This window comes from Triturus cristatus, chromosome 6, assembly GCF_964204655.1.
Source record: "Triturus cristatus chromosome 6, aTriCri1.1, whole genome shotgun sequence".
Classification (NCBI taxonomy): Eukaryota; Metazoa; Chordata; class Amphibia; order Caudata; family Salamandridae; genus Triturus; species Triturus cristatus.
Window position 1 is genome coordinate 772474032 of NC_140589.1, and position 27132 is coordinate 772501163.

Here is a 27132-nt window from a genome sequence, read left to right on the forward strand (position 1 = left end):
GTTGCGATCCTTCTTAGACATGGGCAGTTATTGCTCAAGATACATTTGTGACTTTACTACAGTGAGCACCCCATTGAGAGACTTAAAACAGCAGAATATCCCATTCCAGTGGTCTCCTGAATGCAACCAAAGTTTAAAGGACATAAAACGTGCGATCAAGAATACAACCGAAATGGCGTGTTGAGACCCCAATTTACATAATATGATCACAGTGGATGTGAGCTCGGTGGGGCAATTCTTGCTCACCACAGTGGCCACCTGAATGCTCAGAGACACATTGTGGCCTATGTCAGTAGAAGCTTGTCTAAAACAGACCGTGCCTATTCTCAGCCAGAAAAGGAGAGTCTGTCTGTAGTGTGGGCCTGCAAACATTTTCATGTGTTTATGTATGGGAAACACTTCACTATCATTATGGACAACCAGTCGTTGATCATTCTGTTTGGAAACTGGAAAGCTAAGCTGCCTCCTGGCATTGAGAAGGTGGCGTTGCGAATTTCAAGACTACAACTATGCAATTGTACAGAACCTGGGAAAAGACCAAAACCCTGCAGATTACTATTCACGAGTGGTGCTACCATGCCACAGTTCAACATCCAAAGCAGCTGAAGAGTATCTCAACTTCATTGTGAGGTCTAGTATGTCAGCAGCTCTATCCATTGAACTGACTGTTGCTGATACCAAGGCAGATAAAAACATGTTCATCCTCAAAGACCTTATTACAAAGCAATCATAGAAAAAAGTATTCAACCTTTTACTAATGATGTTGAATACCAAATATTCAAAAATGAACATGATGAGCTAGCTCTCACCCAAGAGGGTATCATATTGAGAGGCTCGATAATTGTCATACCTGAGAGCCTGAGGCAGCAAGTCACTGAGCTGGCCCATGAGGGACATTGTGGTATTGTAGTTACCGAAAGAGCCCTAAGAGATGGAGTGTGGTTGCCTCACCTAGATGAACAAGTTGCAAAAGAGCTGAACACATTTCACCTTTGTAACTGTTGATCCCCCAAGGTGATGAAGCATCTGTTGGCAATATCTGACCTTCCTGTGCATGCTTGGGGGGGAGTTGCAGTTGATTTATTTGGTCCTTTAGGAAATGGACATCCTCTCATGATACTCATCGAAGAATTTTCACATTTTCCTTTGGTGGAAGACTTATCATCAACAGCCCATGACAAAGTTATTGAGTAGCTTTATGAAATCATTTAGAATGGGGTATCAGTGCTATTCTCAAATCTGATAATGACCCGCCTTTCAATAGCAAAATACTCAAAGGGGCACATGCATCATATTTTTCTGCGCTCGAAAGGGACAGATTCGCAGAATCTGCACCTTTGTGACTGCAATTTTTGCATTTGGGATGCATCATCCCAAATGCAAAAATCTCTATTTAAGTAATAGCAAAATTTGCGATTACTTAAATTGCGATTACATTTAGGGAATCACAAATTGCGTTCCCCTTAATGCAATGCAACAAAAAACAAATATTGCGATTTCTATTTTTAGGAACGCAAATTACCATCAAATTCAAGTTAATGGTAATTTGAAAAATGAATAAAAATGAATTTTTCAAAGTCACATTTTACACAGCATGTGTTTGCGCAACATGAGTGAAAATTGGAATTTAAGGGGTTCAACAGGGTATCCTTTTGGAACCCTTGAAATTGCATGCGCAATTTGCGAGTACCTATTGGGTACTCGCAAATTGCGCATGCAATGTCCATTCATTCCTATGGGCCCATGAATGGGAATCAATTCCTTAATTGTGACTCGCAATTTGCAAGTCGCAATTAAGGAATTTTAAAGAATCGCATTTTTTTTGCGATTTTTACATGAATTGCATTTTGCGATTTCTAAATAGCGAATCGGTAAAATTCGCTATTTAGAAATCGCAAAATGCAGGCTTGATGCATGTGCCCCAAAGAGTTTCTTGGTTAACTCAATGTAAATTATCAAAAGAGTACAGCTCTCTGGCCCAAAGCCAATGGTGTTGTTGAGCGATTTATGGGCAACCTAAAGAGGGTAATTTAGCGAGCATCAATGGAGCAAATCAATCTCAACCAAGCCATGTTCCAGCCCTTTGTGCCTATCGATCAACTCCTCACTCCATAACTGGTGAGAATCCTGCCACCTTGTTATTTGGGAGAGCCATCAGAGCCAAAGTACCACAATGGACATTGGACCCAACGATAAATGCAGATTTGGTTCGTGTCACAGACACTTCTAGAAAGTGCAAAATGAAAACATATGCTGATGAGCGGCGATGCCCCAGGGGGACTGGATACCCGTCAAACAGAAATAGAAGCGAAAAACGGACACTCCGTTAGCTGTCAAATCTTTGAGGGTTGCACTGTGTGAAGGACACATAGTGACAGTGCATCGTACTGGAAAGTCTATCACATGGGACTTTAGATATCTATCTCAGTGTTCGTCAGCTCCTGAGATGACGAGTGAGGCAACCCCCTCTTAATGTCTAGATCAAGCCTCCGAGCATATGTCATTGGTGCAGAATCAAGGTGCAATTCATCTACTTCATGCCACCCCTCTGGCCGACTAGTGAAAGCACCTCAACAAATCATTGAGGAAATTTGATGTTAATGTTTTTTGTACTTCTTATTTAACACAGGGTGAGATGGAGTGTCTTGAGATTATGTACGCTAAGAACCTTGTGGTTCTGGGTGGGCACCAAAACAGGAATTACATTACTCGCTTGGAGGTGCTAAGGTGTGGTTATAAAAGTTATGTTCAATGTGAGCAGAGTTTGGCTGTATGCTGAGGAATACGGTTTTTGGTTACAGGGCTCTGTGTGTGGCGTGCTGATTGTATGCTCCCGGACTGGGGAAATCTACAGCCTCAAAGGGCTATAGAACTATCGGAGCTCTGTCCTCATTAGGTCACGTAGGGCACACTTGCACAATCCCGGGCCCTGCTCATTGGCCCAACATCAAAGTCACAGACAGTGCCGGTATGCACCACATCCCATGCATGCTTGAAAATATGTTTGCTAGAAGCACGCGGCAGCAAAGAAAATGTTGTTATAAAATAGGGATGGCAGTACTCGGTTCCCAGGCTGCCATGTTCTATTCTGGCTCTATGGTGTCCCCCAAATTATCATTAGTAAATAACATCCTTTTAAGGCCATGGGAGGACCTGAGGAAGGGCCAATTTTATTTTGCACCTTAATTTTAAATTTTGTTGCCCTGTTTCAAGCGGTGGCTCCCTTCTGTGAGATGTCAAAGCAGTTCGAGACCTGGAGAAGGAAAGTTTCCCTTCAGAAAAAGGACTGGACTGCATTAACTCTGACCTTGATGATCCCTCGGTGTCAATGGTCCAAAGGACCTGACTGTATTGGTCTGTGACTCGTCAACATAGTTAAAAATGTTAACAGTACTTGCCATTCAATCCCTCTGTATATAAGCTGTCCCTGTAACTTGCTGCTGACTCACAATTGGTGAGAAGCGATTCCCATGTTCCTATTGCAAGTTCACCACATTTCTAGCAAATCAATAGGTGATATTTGACCCATCCTTGCATTGCTGTTAGTGGCAGATACTGTAGGAATAATCGTGGGAGTAGCAATTTCGGTCATCTGGGCAGAGATATATGGGAAACAGGGTAGATTTTACAAACTTTTGAGTATTGATGGCAACATATATGTTACTAAAACGATGGAATGTTTCTAGGTCACAAATATCCCTATCAATATTGTTACATAGGGAAATGTTTTGGATTTCAAACAAATTAGAAATAAATACTGTGGAAGGCACTGACAAATACCAACATCTCAAATTATTTTTGTGAGGTATATTGATTTTGCCAAACAAAAATGTGTGGAATATTTATGCTAACACAAGAAGAATAGTGGGGAATATATCTACCCAACATTTTCACTAGCTGGGAAATCTTACAACTATTGATCTGAAAAAATACATTAAAAGTGAAAAGAAATACTTTGAAGAAGCAAAGATTTTACAATTGGAGAAAATGTAAAAAAATCATGCACACTGAGAGGATCATTCAGAGTTTGGGGGATGCCTTGTCCACCACACTCCTGGTTTCCTTGCTGTATTTAGAGTGAGGGAATCAACATGTTACCTGCAGAAACCTTTGAATAATTGGCCACTGTCAAAGGGACATTGGTCAATGTACACTATAGACAACAACATACAACCTTGCATGAAAACTGCCAGCATATCACAGGCATTATGTTTTGGGTTTCAATTACAAACTCTAGTTTTAGGAGTTTGCTATTGAAAAAATAAAACTTGACCAAACTGGCCCATTACAAATTATTTCTGCTTGGCAGAGTCAGTGACTTTAATGGCACCACAGCTCTCTGAAGACAAGGAGATTCCTTTCTGCCTGGGAGAGTTTTTAAAAATGGCAGTTGGTCCTACACTATTGCCTCCACTGACATGACAGGCCAGCAGTTCGCCTTCCAAATCTAAATTTGGTCCTCTGTCTGCAGAGACAAAACAGCCAGTCAATGAAGACATTTTTAGAATTTTGGAACTACTGTCTGCAGAACAGTGTTGCAAATCACAGCCATACTCAACCCTGATTCTCAAGATACATCAGAATTAGCTGCCCATCACATATAAAACATAAAGTTGCTTCCACCTTAGCATGAAAGTCATGGACTGCAGCCTTCACCTGATGAACCTCAGAGGAAACAAGCTTTTATTATTATTTAAGAGATTTGTAGTGTGTACAGCTACCTCAAAGGGTTTCCCGGCTCTGGTAGCAACAGATAGGTTGTCCCGTAATCAGTCATGAGAATAACCACGTTTTCAGGTTTTTGTGAAAAGCAAGTAAGGAATTACAATTCTTGAAGTTGGTAGGCAAGGCATTCCACAGTTTGGGGCCTAGATAGGTGAAGAAGTGACCCTTCATATAGATAAGACGAAATCTAGGTGTGGAAAACAGCGCCTGACTTTAAGATCTCAGTGGGTGAGTGGACGAGTATGGAGTCACCAGTTCCTGACTGTATTGCAGCGCTAGGCCATGTTTGACCTTGAACCTATAGCACAAAGCCTTAAACATGATGTGTTTGGATACCTTCAGTGCAGCTCCTGAAGTGGGGGGGGGGGGGGGGGGGTAACTGAGGCCCTCCGAGGTAAGCTAAGGAGTATCCTTCACAGCATTGTGAAGCATCTGTAAACGGAGTATGGAGGTCTTATCAGCCCCTAGGTACAGCAAATTGCCATTGTCCAATCTGGATATGATCAACGCTTGAATTAAAGTTCTTTGGGCTTCTAAGGGAATTAACCAGAGAGTTCTTTTAATCTATTTAAGGTTTGAAAAGCCAATGGCAGTGACCTTGGTTATCTGTGGGTTTCGGTGAGAGTTTATCATCAGTGATTAATCCCACATTTTTAGCCATGGTTGAAGGGGTGGGCAAAGGTCCTTAGGAGTCAGGCCAGTGTCTGGGGCCCCAGAGGGAGGCATTGTTACCCAAGACCAACGAGCTACTCGATGGTTTCATTAGTCGTTCATCCTTTCGCCTAGGTAAAGTGAATGACTTGCACATATGAACCGCTGTAGACCTCCACTAGAGCTTCGTGGTGGACACGTTTCATGACAGGAGCATGTGAGACACATTCTTCACAGCACCAGGGTCAACTGTTCTTGCCCACACCAGTGGTCAGTTCCTCCTGCATATGTGGCTCACTCATTTCCCCTTCCTTCAAGCAGAACTCATCATGGTCACTAACTACGAAATAGAGCACTTTTCAGGTGGGCCCGCACCGATCTCTCAGTTGATGCTTCTGTCAAAGCCAATGGAGCTTGCCTAAGTGTGTCTGAGCAGTATACACCCCTGAATAAGACACCTATGAAGCCATAGCACTTGCTCCAAGCATGTCTATACAGATTAAAATTGCAGCTAGCACCAGTCGCGGCTCCTCGAGGGAGTGCTGCGGGGCTGTGGGGCGGGGCGTGGGAGGGGCAGGGTGGGGGGTAGTTAACTCTGGCATATGGCCGACCGAAGTTAAGTACATAAATAAATAAATAAAATGAATTACATTGAGCGTGCTGCAACGCAAATGGCGTTGCAGCGCGAGCAATGTAATTCATTTTATTTATTTATTTATGTACTTAACTCCGTTCGGCCGTATGCCAGAGTTTACTACCCCTTACTCTGCCCCTTACCCACTCGGACACACCGCCCTGCAGCACTCCCTCAAGGTGCTGCGACTGGATAGCCTTACCTAAGTCCTTTACTGAATACAACAGGTCTTGAATTCAGCATATGTGCGCTGACCTAAAAAAGAAAGTCTCCCTGTCTGAGCAAAGCGTGTAAATCACAATATAGCTGAGTGTGAAGTCATGACGTAGTAGGGGATAAAGAAGTAGATAAATATGAGGGCTAAATTAACAGAGGTGTCTTTCAGGGCATATGGATTTGCAGCCACATGAAGTTGTTAACTACCTTAATATATATATTCTCAATGGTGAAAACCATCTTTGTTCCTTTTTAAGCAGTATGTGATGGGTATTTCTCTGGGGATGGTGATGGGAGGAGAGAGACACACTTCATGTCATCCTATGTGGGTTGTCTTTCCAAGTATTGGTCAGTCATTTTTGTAAAGCTTCTGTTGCATTTTATATTGCTATGATGCTCACTTATACAAATGCGTATTTTTTTATGTCATCCCTAAATATGTTAAATTACAGGGGCACCAGGTAATCGTATAAATTACATTTTCAGTGTTGTTATTTGTGTGTGTTCTAATTTATCATGGTTTTCTGGTGCCATGATAATCTACTTCATAGTACTACTGACTGGCCAGAAGTGTATGTATGTAGTGTGTAGGGGAATTATGTAGACTATATTGTATTAGCTGTGGTATTGTGGACTGGAATTGTGTGGTATGAAGTGTATTTGTGTAGGGGAATTATGTGGTATGGTGTGCTGTAGAACTATGTGGAGGAGCCCCATGTCAATCAGCCATCTTGTAGCATCAAGAATGCATTAATAAAATGCCTATCTATGGAATATAGTGTTGCTGAGGACATGGAATGATCTAATGATCTTATTACAGAAAAAGGACCTTATTTACAAATCCCTGGGTGTGATATTTCCAGTACGGACTTGGTGGATATCCATTCCACCATGTTACACATGCAGTATAGCTCATTATAACCCTGCCATTTGTAATATGGGGGTGCAATATCAGCTACCTTTCAGACAGAGTATCCTTTTGCCAGACTCTAATTAAGGATCAAAGTCTTTCATTTTTGCTGCAGAATAATATATTATTTTCCCCATTTTCATGATTCTCCTTACTTATGCTGTTGTTTCATAATTGTCAGTTCTTCACCTTGTTAATGTCAAAGTGTGACAGCTGCATCATGCTGGTGGGTTGGTGCCTCCTGTCAGTAGTTATTGAACAGCTTTCAGTGATGCCTGACCGTAGCCTGCAAATTCACCTTGAAAGTAACTATGCTTTTATATTGTAATACAGGTCTGGGCAGTTCCTGAATGGAGCTGTGCAAACCTTTAAGCTGCTTATGTCTAGAATTAATGTTGCCATTAGCTCAACTGTCCTCCCCTCTCCTCCCCAAGTAATCTGTTTGCATCCCCCTCTTTCTCACACCTCATCCTCGTGCCCCCCCATGTGCCAGCATTGATCACAGGGCAGGAGGCTATGTCTGGCCCTTAATCTGTGCTTTTGTGTGTATAATAAATAGTCCACAGGTGAAGGGACAGCAGAGTCGTCAATGGTCCAGGAGAGGTCTGGAAACTGGAGAAGGGACTTATTGGAAGGAAGCAAGTGCTTGCAGCATGTGCCTGCTTTCAATCCAAATGAAAGAAAGTATAAGAATAATAACAACATTCTGGTATTAGTTATAAAGCTGCATGATAGTAACGTGCATCAAATGTGGTAACTATCCATCGAAATTCCACAGAATTTGGGTTCAAATGAAACACAAACTACAACATGAAAGTTCAAGAAAGAACTTACTTTCAAACGCCGCTGCCCCTGTCTTTTTTGCAGTTGTCTGCCAGCCATATCTTCACTGTGGGCATAGATGTGGATCCCTGCTTTGGCCATGGGGGACTACTGAGTGCGCAATGATCGGGAAGCATTGAAGCCTGTGCCTGATGGTGCCCTGGGAGGACTGCTGAGCGCGTGCTCGATTGGAACGTATAATTGCCTTTTGAAGCAAGGCAAAAATTGCAATCAGAACAAAGCATAAATCTCTTTTCCAGCTCAATAATGATTTAAATGCCACCTAAAAAATTAAATGAAACTAAACACTACCTTTTCAAATCAAGAAAAATATTAACCCCATGAAGCCAAGCGAACATGAATGGTGTTGCTGCAAGTAGTCCTTGTGAACATGGTGGGGGGGTATATCATTGCAGTATGGGAGGCGGCATATGGCAGCACAGCATGAGCAGTGATCATGAAAAGTGCTATGAAAGAAATAGTAACAAATGAAAGAATCAGCAATGGGCGGAAAAGCGACAGGCAGTAACCCACATAACAAAAGTTAGGAGCCAGCAAAGAAGAGCAACACTGGATTGCACCAATGGTAAGCAGCAGGGGGGCTAAGTCCTTTACTGAATACAACAGATCTTGCTGGCAACGCATGCACGCTGCCTAGGTTCGACCTAAAAAAGAAATTCTCCCTGTCTGAGCAAAACGTGTAACTCACATTATAGCTGAGTCTGAAGTCATGACTTAGTAGGGGATGAAGACATAGACCAATATGAGGGCTAAATTAGCAGAGGTGTCTGTCAGGGCATATGGATTTCCAGCCACATGATGTTGTTAAGCACCTTAATATATGCATTCTTAATTGTTAAACTAGTCGTTGTTCCTTTTTAAGCAGTATCTGTTGGGTATTTCTCAGGGAATGGGGGTGGGAGGAGAGAGAGACTCACTTCATGTCATCTTATGTGGGTTGTCTTTCCAAGTATTGGTCAGTTATTTTTGTAAAGCTTCTGTTGTTTTATAGTACATCTGACTGGCCAGACTTAGTATATGCCAAAGGGTTAGTGACTGATAACTCGTGGAAGGCCCCAAAGGGTGTTAGTCGAGTCTGTAATGGATCATACCTGTTTGTTATGGACTAACGTATTGTTATTGCTACCACGTTTGAGGGAAAATAAGGATAGATCTCAGAGGTTCCCATTGCTCTCAGGAATTTTCCAATGGGTTGTTATGATTTTCCTAAATCGGTGTGAGATGTTACACAAGTTAATTATCAGAGTTTGGTTCAGGATACAAATCTAGTAGTGCCCCTCTGTTATTCCTGGCCCTCCTTTATGCTCTGTTTTGATCCTCTTTGGGTACTGAGCAAGTGTCCAGTTTTCTAGATAGTGCACAAGTCTATTAATCATGTTTGTTTATATGGGAACAGTTGTGTATGATAAGCAAAACAATTTCCAAAAGTGAGATTTTCCCTAAGAGTTCAAGCATGGTAAATGTCCTAACAGAGAAGTTCATTTTTATCTGTCGGTTTGTGAAAAACCTTGGTTTGAATTTAATTTTCCATTATTAATTTTTATCTCTAAGTCAAGGAATGATATGCCAGTCTGACCTATAGTGTGAGAAAACTCGAGAAAAGGATCCCTTTCATTCGCCAAGGTGATGAATTTAAGACCCAAAGAAGTCTCTTCTTTCCAAATAATGAGCACATCAATGATATACTTACACCACTATTGTATGTGTTATTGTAAGGGTTGGTGTCCTAGTATATGAATCCATTCTCAAATGTATGTACATACACAGAGACAACATTTGAGGCAAAAGTGCTTGCCATGGAAGTCCCTTGTATTTTTGGTATAAAGGGTGCTGTTATATTAAACAAAAATGTCTGTTAGGGCTAAATGGGCACCCTCAGTCACAAAATGTATAGTGGTGATGAAATTCCAACCAGTATCAGTAAGATTTTATTTTACCACCTGAAGTGTGCATTCATGGGGAATGCTAGTGTATAAGGCCATAGTGTTAACAAGTGGTTTTGAAGACGACTTGCAACATTTGGATAGGAGTTCCAGTATGGAACTGATCCCAGAAACAAAAGGTCTGCCCTAAGGATGGAAATGGGGTTTATAGATTGTGGGCAGGATAGAAACATGAGTCTCCAACCTTTAAAAGAAATCAGCCTCATGTTTCATTATCCACTTGAATGATATAATCTCCTCAATCATGTTGTTTAGAATGCCCCTTAGCCTAGGTGTTGGGTCCTCATACCGAATCTCATTGCTGTACCTCTTGGACAGAAGTCTCAGGCTTTCTATATTGTACATCTCCAAACTCATGAAAGCAATGGCTTCACCCCTTGTGTTTAATAACTATGTCAGGGTTGTTTTGAAGGGATTTGAGGGCTGCTTATTCTTGTCTGGAGAGATTGTGAAAAAATGCTCTGTGTCCTCATTGATAGATTGAATGTCAGTGGTACCTTCCTGTTGAAATAATATGACTTCTTCTGTTAATGTGTTTATTGGTGGTTGCAATACAGATTTATTCCACAGCCAACCAATCTGGATTAGGTTTTAACATTAGTTTAAAGAAATCCTTGAGTCTCATCTTGTGAAAGAACTGCATTTGTTCACGTTTGAAATTACAATTACTCAGTCTGGGTGCTGGTACAAACCTCATGTTCATGTTGAAGAATTGTAGTTCTATCTCCACCAAGGAGCAGATGGTAAATGCTAATCATTTAGACAATCTTAGGCCCTTTCTTCCATGCCTATACGAGTGATTAGGTCTCGCACCAATAGTATAGTATTCATTTGAGACTCCCATGTGATTTCTTGACACAAGTGCTTTGTTTTTATAAGGTTAAGATTGGAAGAATCCGTTACAGCCCATTTCTCTCTCATTCCCCTTCAATTTTGGGGGGGGGGGGGGGTGGTGTTAGTTAATTATCTAACAGAATAAGCCTTCTAGAGTGATGCTTCTTATGGCTAGGTCATCTCCAGGCTGGAGCACTCACAGCAGAGACACAAACAGGTTCTGCACCTAACTGGCAACAGCCACATCTGACAGTGACCAGGAAGAGAGACAAGCAAATGGCTCCCTTCTAAAGGACCCTTCTCACTCTGACAACACATACTGCAGTCCCACCTCTCAACACTACCATCCAGCAAATTGCAGTTTCAGGAGGATTAATTGGTAGCCTTCTGAATTAAAAAGACCTAAACAAAGTTCTAAGTAGAAGCCTGTCTCCTTTTCTTCACCTCACTGTCTAGGTTACCTCCTTTCAGTTTCAGGAATGTCAACATTATACTTCCACCGTCTGACAAAGAAATGTCACCTCAGTTGTATTCAAATGAGCAAGCCAGGGGCTTCCAAAATAGTACCACAGGCCTGTGTCAATCTGGTTTACTCAGAATAGATGATTCTTACATTTGTAAAGCACAACTGTTGCTCCGAATCAAGCATCCTGGTGTTGTGTGGCAAAGGAAATAAAATTCAAAGCATAAAAGAAGTTAGGTCACTAGATAAGGGAGAAGCACAAGGTTTTCAGTCGTTTTTTAAAAAGAAATTCTGAATCAATGGATCTAAGATGCCCAGGAAGAAGATTCCACGCTCTAGTCCCCAGGATGGCAAGAGATTTACCACCTCTTGGACCTAAAAGTAGGAGGTTTAAGAAAGTTTGCTGATGAAGATCTGAGAGTGTGAGTAGTGACATAAGACATAAATATGGAAGCTAAATATTTTAGCCCTGATGCTCTGAGGGCTTTAAAAACAATCAGCAGGATCATAAACAGTACCCTTTTATGTATAGGCAGCCAGTGAAGAACTTTAAGAGCTGCTGAGGCTGAAGAGCGGCGATGCAATTTCAGTACAAGTCAAGCGGCTGCATGGTGCACTGTCTGTAGCTTTCGTAGCACTTGTTTGGAGTCACCTGCATACAGGCTATTACAGTAGTCTAATCTTGACGTAATTAATGCAACTGCCACTATCTTTCTTGCTGAGCAGGTGATAAAGTCAAAGTACAGTTTCAAAGATTTTATCAGTTTCAAACACATCCCTGCCACTGCGAGTGCTTGTGGGCAGAAGGAGAGAAAGGCGAAAATTTTACGCCTAGGTTTTTACCACCTGAACAGTGTTGGGTGGGAGGAGAGCACTCACAGGCCACCAGAATGCCGGGTCAAAAGGGTTTGATTTCCCTACTAGCATGATTTACATCCTGTCTGTATTACATTTACGGTAGTTGACTTGCATCCACCGGATGACTTCAGTTAGGCATAACTTAATGTACTCTGAGTCTGTTGAATTTTTGTATAGGACTAAGATCAGCTGTGTGTCATCAGCGTATGAAGTTGTATCGATGTCAAATGATGGTGTCAACGAGATGAGTAGGGCCATGTAGATGTTAAATAGTACAGGACTAAGAGAAGAGCTCTGCGGTATGCCTGAGGAGATAGGTCGTTCCATTGATAGATAAGGTCCTTGAGGTACAGTTTGCCTACGGTCAGAGAGGGAAGAGTTCAACCAGGGCAAGATGGGTTATGCCACAAATGTTTATGCGATGTAATAGTATGTCACATAAGATGGTGTTGAATGTGGCTGATAGGTCCAACAATGTCAGCACTGCATTCTTCTCAGAGTCCAGGGTTAAGGTATCTACAATATCCAATAGTGATGACTCAGTCGGAAGCCCGACTGTCGGGGGTGCAGAGTATTGCCCTCTTACAGAAAGTTTGTAAGCTGGTTATTATCCATTATCCATGGGTAGGAAGTAGATAGATAGGATGACGTTTGAGAGGGCAGGCATCAAAAGAGGAGCCAGATTTACATGCTAGAATTGTTTATTGAGACTGACCTAGGCTAGTGCTATGGTAGGCTTGGAGGGATGGTCCTACATGTGTGATCCAACTCTGTATAGGAGCTGTAGGAGTAGTACTAAACTCTTTTTGAATGGTTCAGATGTTTTCCTTAAAAACATCAAGAAATATGATTACATAGGGTCTGAGAGGGGGGATATCTTTGTTTAGGGCTTTTGGAAGTAGGAAGAATTTGGCAACTGTAAAGATGGATTTTTTATCTTGTTGGGCGTCTGTTATTTGCTTAGAAAAATAGTCAGTTTTAGCTGAGTTGATATGCGAGTGGTAGGTTTTAAGGGGCACTCTGAACTGTTTTATACGCTCTTCTCCACCTCCGCTCTCACTGTTTACAGTGGAGATGGTAGTCTGCCAATGCTTGAGTGTACCAGGCAGCTGAGGCCTTGTGATTGTGTTTCTTTTCTATTTGAACTAGTGGTACTAATATGTCACTGACCTTGGTGATCCAGGACTTACAATGCGGTACATCTTCGGTAGTGTTTACTGATAGAGTGGGTATGGAATTTGATGCACATTTACTCAAATTGAGGTTGGCCATCAGCTTTGTTAAGTTGTGAATCCTTAGCGGGTGGATGCTAAGGAGGTAGGATAAGGGCTAACCCTAGGAGAAGTAATGTTAAATGGGGTTAGCATATGGTCTGTCCAGGCCTGAGGAGGAGGGGTTTAACTGTAAAGGTTGGGAGATTAGAGCATACACCATCCAGGATCCAAAGTGTCTAAAAAGTTCCCTACTCCAGGTTAATTTCTACACTCAAGATAGAGGTTAAAGTCTCCCAAGAGGGTAAAATTAGAATACCGTAGAATTAGAAGGCCTAAGGTATCCCCTAAAGATTCTAGAAAGTCAGAACTGGGGCCAGGGGGGGGGGGGATGATATATGAGCTCTCCTGCAGTGGAGAGAGATCCATTAAGCTTGAAACAGAAACGGAGGCTTTCTGCCCCTTTCAAATGAAGAAAGTTGAAGTTAACGCATTGGAATGAGTCTCGATAGATAATGGCAAGCCCACCCCCACAAGTTTCTGTTCTTTCCTGTCAGCAGATGGTATATCCTATGGGTAGGGCCTGTGTCTGGGTTACAAAAATCCTTAAGCCATGATTCTGTAATAAAAAGAAAGTCAAGCTGGGAATCAGTAATCAAGTCATGTATATCTTGAGCATGTTTACACAAGGAGTGGGCATTAATGAGCCCCCCACATAGAAGATTTACTAATGGACTGTTATTGGGAGCAGTTGGTGGTTCAACAAGGGGTCCAAGCTCAGTTCTACAGTTTCTGCAAGTTAGAGGGCCCTTAATATTATTAGGCACCAAACAGGTATCACAGATATGGGAGACAGTATTGAGTGTTTTCAAAAAGTCAGATCACATGGAAATACCTGATTGACCTGGAGCATTGTGGCTGTCGCTGGCTACGTCCTGGACGTGAACGGGTGCAGACTTGCATCCGCAGTGGCAGACACATTAAATACTAGTGCCTGCCAACCACTAGGGCACTGAAACTTCAAAGATGGTCTCTCTAAAATGGATGTCTTGGCTTTCAGAAGAGGAGTACAGTAAAAGTGCAAGGTGTGAGTTGTTTATTTAAAAGAGGACTAATCAAGAGATTTTCTAAAATAATCTTTAAAAGCACATATCAAATTATTTCCCCCAATGTTCAAATTCATCCCCCACAGGTTAAAATGATACAATTGAAGGTAAAAAAGATTTGTTCAAGCAGCGGAACTTATCTCATCTGCTGTAGCCAGGGGCTTCCGCAGTGGTAGGCACATTTAATACTGGTGCATGCTAACCACTTTAGCTGACCAATCTAAACCGGGCGCCCTGCCTCCAGGAAGAGGAGTACAGTAAAAGTGCGACATGCACGCTTTTTTGTTAAAAGTGGACTAGTCAAGAGATATTCAAAAACAAACTTTTAAAAGTACACATCAAATTAATTACCCCAATGTTCAAATTCCTTCCCCCACAGGTTAAAATGATACGATTGAAAGTAAAAATGATTCGCTGAAACAGCGTGAACGTATCTCATCTGCCAGGGGCTTCAAAAATAGTACTCACAGGCCTGTGTCACTCAGATTGTTTTCCTACACTCACTTATATGTGTAAAGCGCAGACCACACACAGCTACATACACAGTTAAGATTGTTAGTGCAAGGATTTGGGTTCATCTGTAACAGTGGAACATTATATGAATGGACAAGAAGGCTTCTATTCCTGTCACAGAGGTAAAAGGACTGGTCACACTAGGATTTAAAAACATTGCATACTGTCACCAGTGCTCTACACACATGAACTTGTGACAAGGTAAGTAGTCCTCAATCATTATAGAGCACATGCTTGATGCACCCCTTCATGTTCAAGAGTCTTGTCAAAGAGCAAGCTTAGGCTTTCGGGCATGAGATAGATTAGCATGCAGATGGGGCCAAACACCCAAAAAAAAGGATGCCAGATACATGCAGTTTGGCACTAGGTGGAGTAGTGACAACACCATGCCATGTAGGGGACATTCCTGTGTCAACAATACCAGTAGCGACTCTAATGTAGATACAAAGGTAGATGTTGGAAATGGCCCTTGCTCATGGGTGACTCCCAAATGTTTACCTTCCTTCTCCTTTTTTTCTGACCTTGTTTTTGTTGGCTTTACGAATCTGAGCACTTTACCTCTGCTAACCAGTGCTAAAGTGCATGTGCTGTTTACTTAAAACATGGCAACATTGTTGTATACCTATAAGTCCCAAGTAAAGCACACTACACTTGCCCTGTAATTCAAACACTACTAGTGGACTTACAGCACTGCATGTCCATCAATTTAAATAGTCTGTCAACATGTCTGAGGCCTGCCACTGCAGAGCCTGTGTGTGCAGTTTTAAACTGCCATTTTAACCTGGCAAGTTAACCTACTTGCCAGGCCCAATCCTTCTTTTTTATTACATATAGGTCACCCCTAAGTTAGGCCCTGGCAGCCCATGGGCAGGGTGCAGTGTATTTAAAAAGTAGGACATTTACTTTTAAGTTTGACATGTGAATAACTCTTAAATTTGTTTTCCGCTACTTCAAGGCATTTGTCTTCCATAGGATGATAACATTGGGATTGCCTTATTACAGTTTATAAGTGTAATTTCTGATTGGGAAAAGATGGGACCCCCAAATTTGGTGTTTCTAGAATCACTATGCAGAAACACAGCTTATGATGAGTTTCATTTTTAAATTGCAATTCAGAAAAATGCCACTTTTAGAAAGTTAAAGACACACAATTGATGGACGGAAGGCAGAACCAATAAAAACATTCACCCCCAGTCAAGAGATCTGAGTTAAATCCATCATTCTTTTGCTCACCATGCCACCCAAGTTTAGACCTGGCCATATGCAAATCAGTCTTGGCCCTGTGCCTCATGGGAACAGTCCAGTCCTAACTGCCAATCCGAAACCGGTCCTAGGATGCTTGTTTCCAGTCCAGGAGGAGCTGGCTTGGCAGTTCGGGCTGGACTGTTCCCATGAGGCACAGGGTCAAGACTGATTTGCATATGGCTGGGTTCAAACTGGAATGGCATGGTGAGCAAAAAAACTACGGATTTAGGCCCAGATTTCTGTACTGGGGTGAATGTATGACATTGTTCTGCATTCTGTCCATCAACTGTTGTTTTTGCATTTGTCACCCCGAGTGGGACGGGTATACCCAGACGTGTGTCCCGTGCTCTCCATGCCACTGGAATCAAGCTATCCTGGCTGAAGAGGGGTGAAACCCCGAAACCGGTCCTAGGATGCTTGTTTCCAGTCCAGGGAGGACCTGGCTTGGCAGTTCGGGCTGGACTGTTTCCATGAGGCACAGGGTCAAGACTGATTTGCATATGGCTGGGTTCAAACTGGAATGGAATGGTGAGCAAATAAACAATGGATTTAGGGCCAAATCTCTGTACTGGGGTGAATGTATGACATTGTTCTGCATTCTGTCCATCAACTGTTGTTTTTACTTTTAGAAAGTTGGCATTTTCTTACTATAACCATTTGGTGCCTTCGACCTGTCTCTGAAATATATGTCTGTGGTGCATGACAGCTGGCTTCCTGCATTCCCATTTGATAGACACACACAAGGAAGTGTAGGTGTGACTGAATGGCCATCTGATTCTGATTGGTCATCCCGAGCAGGATGGGAGGGAGGAGCTGACAAACCTGAAAGGGTTGTGTCCTGTCCCCACGCAAAGGGTTGCATTCCCCCTGTAGTGAGTCTCGAGTGCAGGAAAGGCAGGGTCTCATGCACTTCAAAGGCATCTCTTTGAAGTCTCCCTACTCCAAAGGCCCAACTTAGTACATGTACTGGACCTCTGACACCACCAAATCAGAACACTTCTGGAACTGTTGAAATTCTACCACGAAGAAGGACTGTTGTACTGCCAGGAGGGACTGCTGCTTTGCTGAACTGCTTTGCTGTGTTGTCTGGCTCCCTGCTGCTTCTTTCCAGGGTGTGAGAAGGACTGGACATGCATCTCTACATCCCAAAACCAAAGTATCGTCAAGGGCTTGTTGGCTTGCCTCCTGTTTCAGAAGTCTTAAGGTTATCAAAGACCTCCCCATGCAACCTGCAATGAGCAGGGCCCTTGGATTCCTGGGCCCTTGGAAGTGAGTTTCAGTGCTGTACCCCATGCATTGATGATGTTGCACCAATTGGAACTGGGTCATTTCCTTCTACACCGATGCAAAGCCGGTGCATGAGCTGCGGACATTGCATCACTGATGTTGTGATGCATCGTCCCCTGTTTCCTACTCATCTCCGACTCTGTGTGGCTCGGCGCCAGCACATCACTTTGTGCTGCATGCATTCCCTACAGCCCAGTGGTTGACGATGATGCATTGCCCCAATGTTCTTCGCATCTTGACCGTCAATGCACCATTGACACTGCGCTACTCGCAACTGATGCCTCGCCTTCCTCTAAAGGATCCACGTTGACATCTCTGATGCCCCCTGTATCATCCTCGGCGTCGACGTATCCAATGTACTGTTTCATCTGGCCATGGCTTGTCCCTGTATTTGACTCACACTCCATCGCAGGTGGTCTGAACTTATGGATTTGCAGCAGTCAATCATGACCAGATAGCTGCAGTTGGTGCTATTTGTTTCTAAGCACTACAACCTTTTGTTGTTTTGGTCTTGTTTTACTCATACAAATATTGGGTATTTTTCTAAACCAGTATGGAGTCCTTTTTTGGTGTTATGTGCATAAATACTTTATAAATTGCCTCTGTGCCAAGCTACCACAGGGTAAACACAGGCTAATTTATAGTGTGTTACTGACTAACCCTGACTAGGATTGCGATTCCTGCTTGGACAGGGTGCATACCTCTACCAACCCAAAACCCAATTTCTAACAGTAGCGATATAGGGATCATCTCATAGTATGTGAGCCACATATAACTCTCTAATTCTTTCCTACACGTGATAGCAGTCATCCATTAAAGATACAGTTGAATTGTCTTGTAGCATTTTTAGAATGGTTCATATCCCTATTTGAGAGACTTAAGAGTATTATTGGACCAGCAGCATGCTACACCATGGGGGAGTGTATGGAAGCAGAAGGTTGCATTTTTTGGTATCCAATGTTGTAAGCATTTTAATGTTGTGAATATGTTATGAGAAAGGTTGCTAACCAAATCAGTAGCCATGCGCGATTTGTTAAAGACAGAAGTACTGACTATTGCTGTACAATTACACCTTACAAACAAGTGAATGAAGTGGATGAACAATCACGTTACACATCTTGAGCTGTAACTAGAACATCAAGTTAGTCAGCTTTACCAGCTGAATTCAGAGGTCCAGTTGCAGTACACAACCTTAATATTGCCTCAAAAATATAGTCAGGAAAAGATATCTTAAAAAAATAATGTGGTGACAGGAATACTATGTTTTTTATTATATTTTTATAGAACATTGATTTTTGTAATGTTTTATGATTTTGTGTGCTTAAGTTATTAGTGTGTTTATTTTAGTTATTTGTGATCTTTTTAATAGTTATGTTATGGTTTTGGTAACATTTTTGAAGTGTTAATTCTGAGTTTATTATTATTTTTTTTTTTTTATTAGCGGGGTGTTGGGTTTGTGGGTGGGTAGGTATTTTAGACATAGTGCAATTTCTATAAGTTTTTTAAAAAATTTAAAATTGTACTTGGTGAATAGATTAATTTCAATGTAGATTATGCAAAGGTTACATTATAAAAGTTTATAATAATAAAAAATGCAGTTACTTTTTTTATAGGTTAATTATATTTTAGGTATGTACATCTTTTAAATAATTATTTAAAGTTCTCATAATCATTTATTGCTTTAATTTTCATTGGAGAATATGGTATTCATTATCTAAATTATTTCAAGGATTAAATAAATTTTTCCTTTTTTAATGTGCATTTTTAAAGATAATTCTTTGGATATTTTTCTTGTGATATATTTAATTTTCTTAGCACCGTTTCTCTTTTTCTAGCATTGTAATTGTTAGGGAGTAGGAAGGGCATGTTTGTAGTGCAAATATTTTTAGTGTTTTAATACTTATATTTTTATACATGTTGTAAGTAATTTAGTATATTTTGGGTTGCTTTTGTTTTTTAATAAACATGTTCCTTTTTATGACCATTTTAAACTTTTTATATTAATTTTTGTAAGTATTTTTAAAAATACATTTTAAAATAATTATTATAAATGTTTTGAACTCTTTCTCTAGTGTTGTTTAGTTTGGAAAGGAATTAATAAATCTGACCAGCCCCCTCAATGTCCAAAACTTTCCATGCTTTTGCTCAGGTCGGATTGGGACAGTAAATTTGACCCCTCTAATGTCTAGCTGTTTACCTCCGTTTGCTCAGGTTGCAATGGGAACAGTACATTTGAACCCCCCAATGTTCAATATACAATAATGTTTTTAGGTTTGAGTGGGAATAGTAAATTTGACATCCCCCAAGTTCTATACTTCCCCAGATTTTGCTTATATTGAAGTGAGAATAGTATATTTCACCTCTCCACGGTCCAACAATTTTCCTACTGTTGCTTAGGTTCAATCAATCAACCAATCAATCAATCAATCAATCAATCAATCAATCAATCAATCAATCAATCAATCCTTCTAAAGCGCGGCTTATCACCTATGAGGGTATCCCAGGGCTGGGTTGCAAGGCTTAGTTCAAAAGCCAGGTCTTCAGTCTATTCCAGAAGTCTGTCAGGGAGGGTGATGTTCAGAGGCCGAGGGGGAGGGAGTTTTAGGGTTTGGTGGCGAGGTGCGAAAAGGAGAAGCCTTCGCTGCGGCTACGGCAGATCCAGTGTCTATGCGAGGGTGAGGTGAGGTGGAGCGTAAGTTTCTGGATGGTTGGTAAAAGTTCAGGGAGTGGTTCATGTATGCTGGTCCTTGGTCATGGAGGGTTTTGTAGGCGTGTGTCAGTAACTGTAACTGCCATCTTTTCTGGGCAGGGAACCAGTGGAGGTTCCTTAGGTGCTGAGTGATGTGAGTTCATCTGGGCAGGTTGAGGATCAGTCGGGCTGCTGAGTTTTGTGACATCTGGAGCCTTCTCATGAGTTTGGTGGTGGTTCCTATGTACAGTGCCCTGATGTAGTCCAGCCGGCTGGTGATTAAGGTTTGAATGGCTATTTTTCTTGTGCTGATAGGGAGCCATTTGAAGATTCTTCAGGACATGCAGCGAGTTTGGAAGCAGGCAGAAGAGACTGTGTTGATCTGTCATTTCATGGTGAGTTTGCTGTCAAGGATAATGTTGAGGTTGCAGGCGTAGTCTTTTGGTGTTGAGGTGGATCAGAGTTCAAGGAGCCGCCGGATGTCGTGCCAGATGGATGCCTGGTTTCCAAAGATCAGCACTTTGGTCTTGTCAGTGTTTAGCTTCAGACAGTTGTCCTTCATGCAGGCAGGAACATTATTCATTCAGTTGTGCAAGCTGGTCTTGGTGGTGGTGGGGTCTACTGAGAGCAAGAGGATGAGCTAGGTATTGTTGGTGTAGGATAGATGTTGAGGTTGTGGGTTCTGATGATGTTGGCTAGAGGTGTCATGTAGGTGTTGAAGAGGGTGAGGCTGAGGCATGAACCCTGAGGGACACCGTAGATGGTCCTCGTGGCTTCTATTCTATGCATTTGTCCAGTGAGGAATGGTGCAAATCACCTGATGTGAAGTCTCTTGATCAGTATTTGGTGGGATATGGTGTTGAAGGTGTAAGAAAGTTTGAGAGGGTTCAGGCCAGCCGATTCTACCCCGTTGTTCTGGAGTTCGCCTGAGTCAGCGAGAGGGTTTCTTGGTGAAAGGTGGCTGTGGCGATGGATGCATTGAGGATGGTGGTGAGTCGGTGACTGATTTTATAGCTTCTTAGGTAGATGAGGCATTGGGGGTAGGGGTCCATGGGTGCTCCTGAGTGGATGGAGTTCATGAGGGCTGTGGTGTTTGGGTTGGTGAGCTGTTTCCATGCTGTGAGGTGCTGGTCATGGGAGGCTTCCAAAGGAATGAGGAAGATTAGAAAGTTAACAGGTTGGGGCTCAAAGTTCCTGTAGATGGTGGATATCTTGTTGTAGAAGTGATTCACTAGATCGTTTCAGAGTTCCTGTGAAGTGGGAAATCATGTTTTCGGTGGATGTTGGGAAGGACAATTCTCTGATGACGGTGAAGGGTTTCTTGGTGTGGTTGGAGCTTGCCTAGATGTGGTGTGCAAGGGCATCCGTTTTCGCATCTTTAAGTCGCTGGTGGTATTCATTGATGGCTGAATTGAAGGTGTCTCAGTTTGTAGTGTTTTTTCTGGTGTGACATTTTCTCTCCAGTTGTTCACAGCTGTGTTTTATTGGGCTGAGCTCTGGTGTGTACCAGCTGGCTTGTTTAGTGGGTCTGCGGGTTTTTTGCTGGTTTGATGAGGGTGATTAGGTCGCGGCATAGGTGATCCACGTGTTGAAGTTCTGGACTGCTTCTTTAAGGTTGGTTGCGGCTCCAGGCTGGGGGGTGTTGAAGTCATCAGTCCATTGGGTCTGTGTAACTTTGCTCCAGCTGTGATGGGAGGGGTTGGGTGCAGTGCACGGTGATCCTGTGATGGTGAAGTGAACAAGGGAGTGGTTGATTCAGGTGAGTTCTGTGGCATGGCTGTATTTTACTCTGTTGCTGGACATGAAGGTAGGGTCCTGTGTGTGTCTTGCTCTGTGTGTGGGGTCTGTCTATGGGGTCTTCCTGGTGGAAGTTGAGGACTCCGAGAAAAATGTACTGCTTGGTCTTGATTGTGAGTAGGGAAATGAAGTCTGTGATGGTGTTGCAGAGTCCTGTCTGTGGTCTGTGGGTCTGTAGAGGAGGATGCCTTTCATGGTTATCTCGTTGTTGGTGTGGAACTTGAAATTGAGGTGTTCCGTTATCATTGTGGTGCCATGTTCGGTGGTAGTGCAGCAAATTGCTTCTTTGTGGATGATGGCGATGCCCCCTCCATGTTTGTTGGTGTAGACTTGGTGTGTCATCTTGTCACTGAAGGGCATTTGGGTGGTGATGTCGGGCAGAGGAGGAGGTGAGCCAGAACTCTGTGATGAAAGCAATGTCGGGGCGAGGGTAGAGATGGCGTCCCAGAGCTCGGTGCCGTATTTGCAGAGAGATCTGGCATTGATCCAGAGGCATCAGAGTGGTTCAGGGGTGGTCTTGGGCAGTGGAGTGGGAGTGGCACAGGTTTCTGTGAAGGCAAGAGGTCCTGCATTGCAGGTGAAGAGACAGTGGTGGCAGGTAAAACGGTCCTACTGTGAAGCGAGGAGATGTGAGTCAGCAGTAGTTGCGGTGTCTGGCGTCCAGGGCTCAGAGATCTGCAGTAGAGTACCTGTGGGAGGCTAGAGGGCAAGTGTTCCTTGTGCTGGGAAGGGTCCAGGCACAGACAGGTGTGCCTTTTGTGCACCAGTGGTGCACCGGCAGTGCAGCCACTCTTCAGCCACACTGCAGGCCGCTCAGCAGCCTCCATTAGGTAGGCCCTGGGACGGGGTGAGGGGCACTGGGTGGTGGGAAGTGGGAGGGTCGATCAGCGTGGTAAAGATGCAGCAAACAGACACCAAAAGAGCAACTGAGGGAGAAATAAAAGTGTTTTAAGGGGGGAGTGGCTGGAAACAACTGTGAGCAAAGTGCTGAAATCAGACCAGAGGTGACAGTGTCAGAAAAACAGCAGTGAGCAGAGTGTTACAATGGAACTTACTTAGCAGCACAGAAAGGATAACAGGCGGCCTAATCAGCTGTTCATGCAGACAGTACAAGGCAATAGAGGCAGGATACCAGGCAATAGCAAAGACCTCATGCAGAGTTGGGGAGACCTGCGGTGCACGAAGCATATCAAGATCCACTTGGAACGGGAATGGGCATAGTAAATTTTACTCCTCCAAAGTCAAACACTTTCCCTACTGTTGATTAATCTTGAGGGGGATAATAAATCTATCTCCTTCAAAGTCTAATGTTTTCCAAACTGTTGCTTAGGTTGGAGTGTGAATAGTAAATGTAACCCCTTTAAAGTCCAACACCTTCCCCAGTGTTGAATAAGTTGGAGTTGTAAAGAGTAAATCGAATCCCTTCAAAGTCAAATACTTTGCCTACTGTTGGTTAGACTGAAAGTGAGAATAGTAAATATAACCCTGCTTAGATTGGAGTAGGAATAATACATCTAAAACCTTCAAAGTCCAACATTTTGCCTAATGTTGCTTGGATTGGAGTGGGAATAGTAAATCAAACATGCTCGAAGTCCAACATCTTCCCTACTGTTACTTAAACTGGAGTGGGAATAGTAAATCTCACATCTCTAATGTCTAATGTAATTTGAGCAAGGTGTAAGACTTTTACTATTTTTTTAAACTTTAATATACATGCTAATAGTATTTTTTTATCTATAGTTCTTAACATATACAATGCCGTTTTAATGGTTCGCACACCTTGCAAGTGGCTTTGCTAAATTTATGGCTTTGCTAAATATATGGCATCATTCGATCTTCAAAACAATTTTAAAAAGTCTTTTATGATGTCTTGTGGCCCTAGAAAATATAACGCATTATCTTTCAAAGTAGGTGACCACAGCCTTCTCCGCACGAGCACTTTCTCTTATTTAGGAATCACTTTTAGTGATAGCGGCTCATGGAAAAATCACATACCAAATAGCAGGAATAAATTGGCCAGAGCAATAGTTGCGATAACTAGTCTACCTCGCCCTGGGCAAGGGAAAATCCTACTCCCATTAACCCAGATTTATAGTTCACAATGTCTCCAGACTGCTACCTATGGGGCTGATTCTGGGGAATTGAGTACAGTCACCCAATCCAAGTAGAAGAACACAGAGTTTGCAGGAAGGTCTTGCGAGCACCGAGCTCTACCTCTAGCTTTATTTGTAATACAGAATTAGGCATCCCTTATGTCGAGGACTACATCAGCACGCGCCGGTTGCTTTTTTGGTATGCGATTTGGCAAAACACAGAGGGAGCCCTCATAAAACATATCATAAAAGAGTGTCTCACATGCAACAAAGGAATAGAAATCCCTTGGTTAAAGAATAGAGCATCCTGCATGCACAAGATAGGTTGTACCCAACTATTTGAAAATCCTTCGGGCCCCCCATCCATTAACAAAAAACAATTGCAGGCGCGTTGGTATAAATTCGTGCAGGCAGAGAATAAGAAGGGAACTCAAAAAACCTAGAGCTATAGACTACCTGGGTCTCAACCAGTAATGGAATGTCTCTCCCCAAAGTTATTTGATTAATTCTATGCACATTGGGAACAAAACTTGTTGCTCTGCTTCGGGAAAGGTTAAATCAAATATTTATTAAACGTCCTATTAGGCTTTCAAGCTAATCTAGACTCCTGCCCCTGTCCATGTAACGGAAACTCAGGACAATCCATGCTACATTTCATGTTTTTTTGTGACTTCTACTTAAAATATAACAAATGTATTTTGGTACCATTAATTAAGAAGTTGCACATAAGCAACTGTAGAGAAGCCTATAAGACATTATTTCAACAGTTTTATAATTTTAGCATATTTTTAATTATCTTGGGCCCGATGCACAAAAGTAATCTGAGACAAAATCCTAACTTTATGACTTTTGGTATTCACAAAAGGCATTTAGTAGTAGTAAAGTTAGGAATCTTAACTTTACTACTACTAAATGCCTTTTGTGAATACCGAAAGTCGTAAAGTTAGGATTTTGTCTCAGATTACTTTTGTGCATCGGGCCCCTTGCTTCTTATTGTCGTACTTTTTATGCTGTGGATTAGTATTTATGATGAGATATTTACTTCCATTACTCGCATGATACACCACACTGTTTCTTATTATGTACTTTTATGGTTTCAATATATGAACCGAAAAAAGAATTAAGTAAGTAAGTAAAATACCATATACATATATATATATCTCAAGCAATATCTTGGTGACTGGATGAAGAATACATTATTTCTAACTGTTTTGTATCCTCACAGTAATCTGCTTCATGTTCCAGTTTATCTTTCCATTCCTGGGATATGTAGTTCAATGTTCAAATGTGTCCATAACTCCAGAAAGTGCAATATTAAAAACAAACGTTCAAGACAGACTAGGCAAACTAAACCAGCTATTACTCAGCTCTCTAGCATGCACAGTTTTCTCATCAATAACCCGTTGTGTGCATGCGTCAGCCAACGGCCATCACGAGCACTACCTCGTTAGTGCTGTGCACGTCCATTGGCCGACACGGCCCTGTCCGCTCAATAAAACTCCCGCACCGCGGCGGAATTTGCGCCGCGGTTAAGGAGATAATGTGATTTTAGATAGTATGAGTGTTGTTATGAATGCTATGATTTAACATGCTACAAGTGATGTAATATAAAATGGTATAAGCAGTGCATGTTGAAGCACAACATATAGCTGATTTAGTCTGTCTAGCAAGTTTACAACACTGTACAAAGGTGCGCGAGTTATAGAAAGTTTTGGTTGGCTGGAAATTATAACTTTAATTGAATACTGTAACTTTTCTATGGTTTGTGTCATTTCAGTTGCTTTGTGTTGACATAATAAATTAAGTTTTCTTAACTATAACTTATCTTCAATCTTTAGGTTTTTTCTTTGAAATTCAATGTTTTTTTTTGAGAAAATCATTTTGTAATCATATGCTACTTATTTTAGTATTAATTCTTTCATACATAATTTTCTTTTACAATTGAATATCACCACAGGACTTTTTTTGATAATTTCTCGTGGAGTGGCATAGAGTGGAGTGGCATGGCATAAAGTGGTGTGGAGTAGCATAGAGTGGAGTGGAGTAGAGTACCGTAGAATAGAGTGGTGTACAGTGGATTGTAGTAGAAAGGCTTGGAGTGGTGTACAGTACAGTGGCATAGAGTGCAGTGAAGTAGAATAGAATAGTGCAGAGTAGAGTACAGTATCATAGAGTACAGTAGGCTTGAGTAGAGTGGTGTAGAGTAGAGTGGTGTAGAGTAGAGTGGAGTAGAGTAGAATGCCGTACAGTGAAGTGGGGTGGAGTAAAGTAGGATAGAGTAAAGTGGAGTACAGTAGAGTGGCATAGAGTACAGTGGTGTAGAGTAGAATGGTGTGGATTGAAGTGGGGTAGAGTGAAGTGGAGTGCAATGAAGTGGGTAGAGTACAGTGGCATAGAGTTTATAGAGTCAAATGGAGGAGAGTTGTTTTTTTATGTTATTTTTTTTATGGAGTTTTATATTGCCCGAACTTGACCCTAAGTTATTCAGGTATCAGAGCGCTTTACACAAGCACTAGTGGCGATACATGAGGACACATTCATTTTTGTCAGGCATGGGGAGATTAAGTGATTTGCCCACAATCACTGGATGTTGCGCGTCCTTGCCGAGACTCTAACCCGGTTCCCCAGATTTGAGGTCGGCCGCATTCGCTGTTAGGCCAACTCCTCTGAGTGAAGGGGCTAGAGTGAATTGGAGTAGAGCGCCATAGAGTAGAGTGGCGTATAGTGGCATAGAGTAGAGTGTGATAAAATGAAGTGGGGTCAATTGAAGTGGGGTAGAGTACAGTGGCATAGAGTGAAGTATGCTGGAGTAGAGTGCAGTGGAATACAGTGAAGTGGTATGATAGTGCAGTGGTGTAGAGTAGTGGTGCAGAGTAGGGTATAATGGCGTAGACTGCAGTGGCATACCGTAGAGTGGTGCAAAGTAGAGTAGAGTGGGGTAGAGTGAAGTGGGGTGAAGTGAAGAGGGCTAGAGTAGAGTTGGTAGATTAGAGTGGCATAGACTACAGTGCTATGAAGTGTGCTGGAGTTGAGTGCAGTGGTGTACAGAGCAGTGACATAGATTGCAGTGGTGCAGGGTGCAGTGCTGTACGTTACAGTGGTGCAGAGTAGAGT

The 27132-nt window shown here is 42.2% G+C and overlaps 1 protein-coding gene across 10 annotated transcripts in view; it reads right to left on the reverse strand.

Annotated features, from left to right (window-relative positions):
* LOC146817850 (amine sulfotransferase-like) overlaps positions 1 to 27132 on the reverse strand; it is a 600799-nt gene that overhangs the window by 286534 nt on the left and 287133 nt on the right. The gene's annotated exons all lie outside the window — the stretch shown is intronic.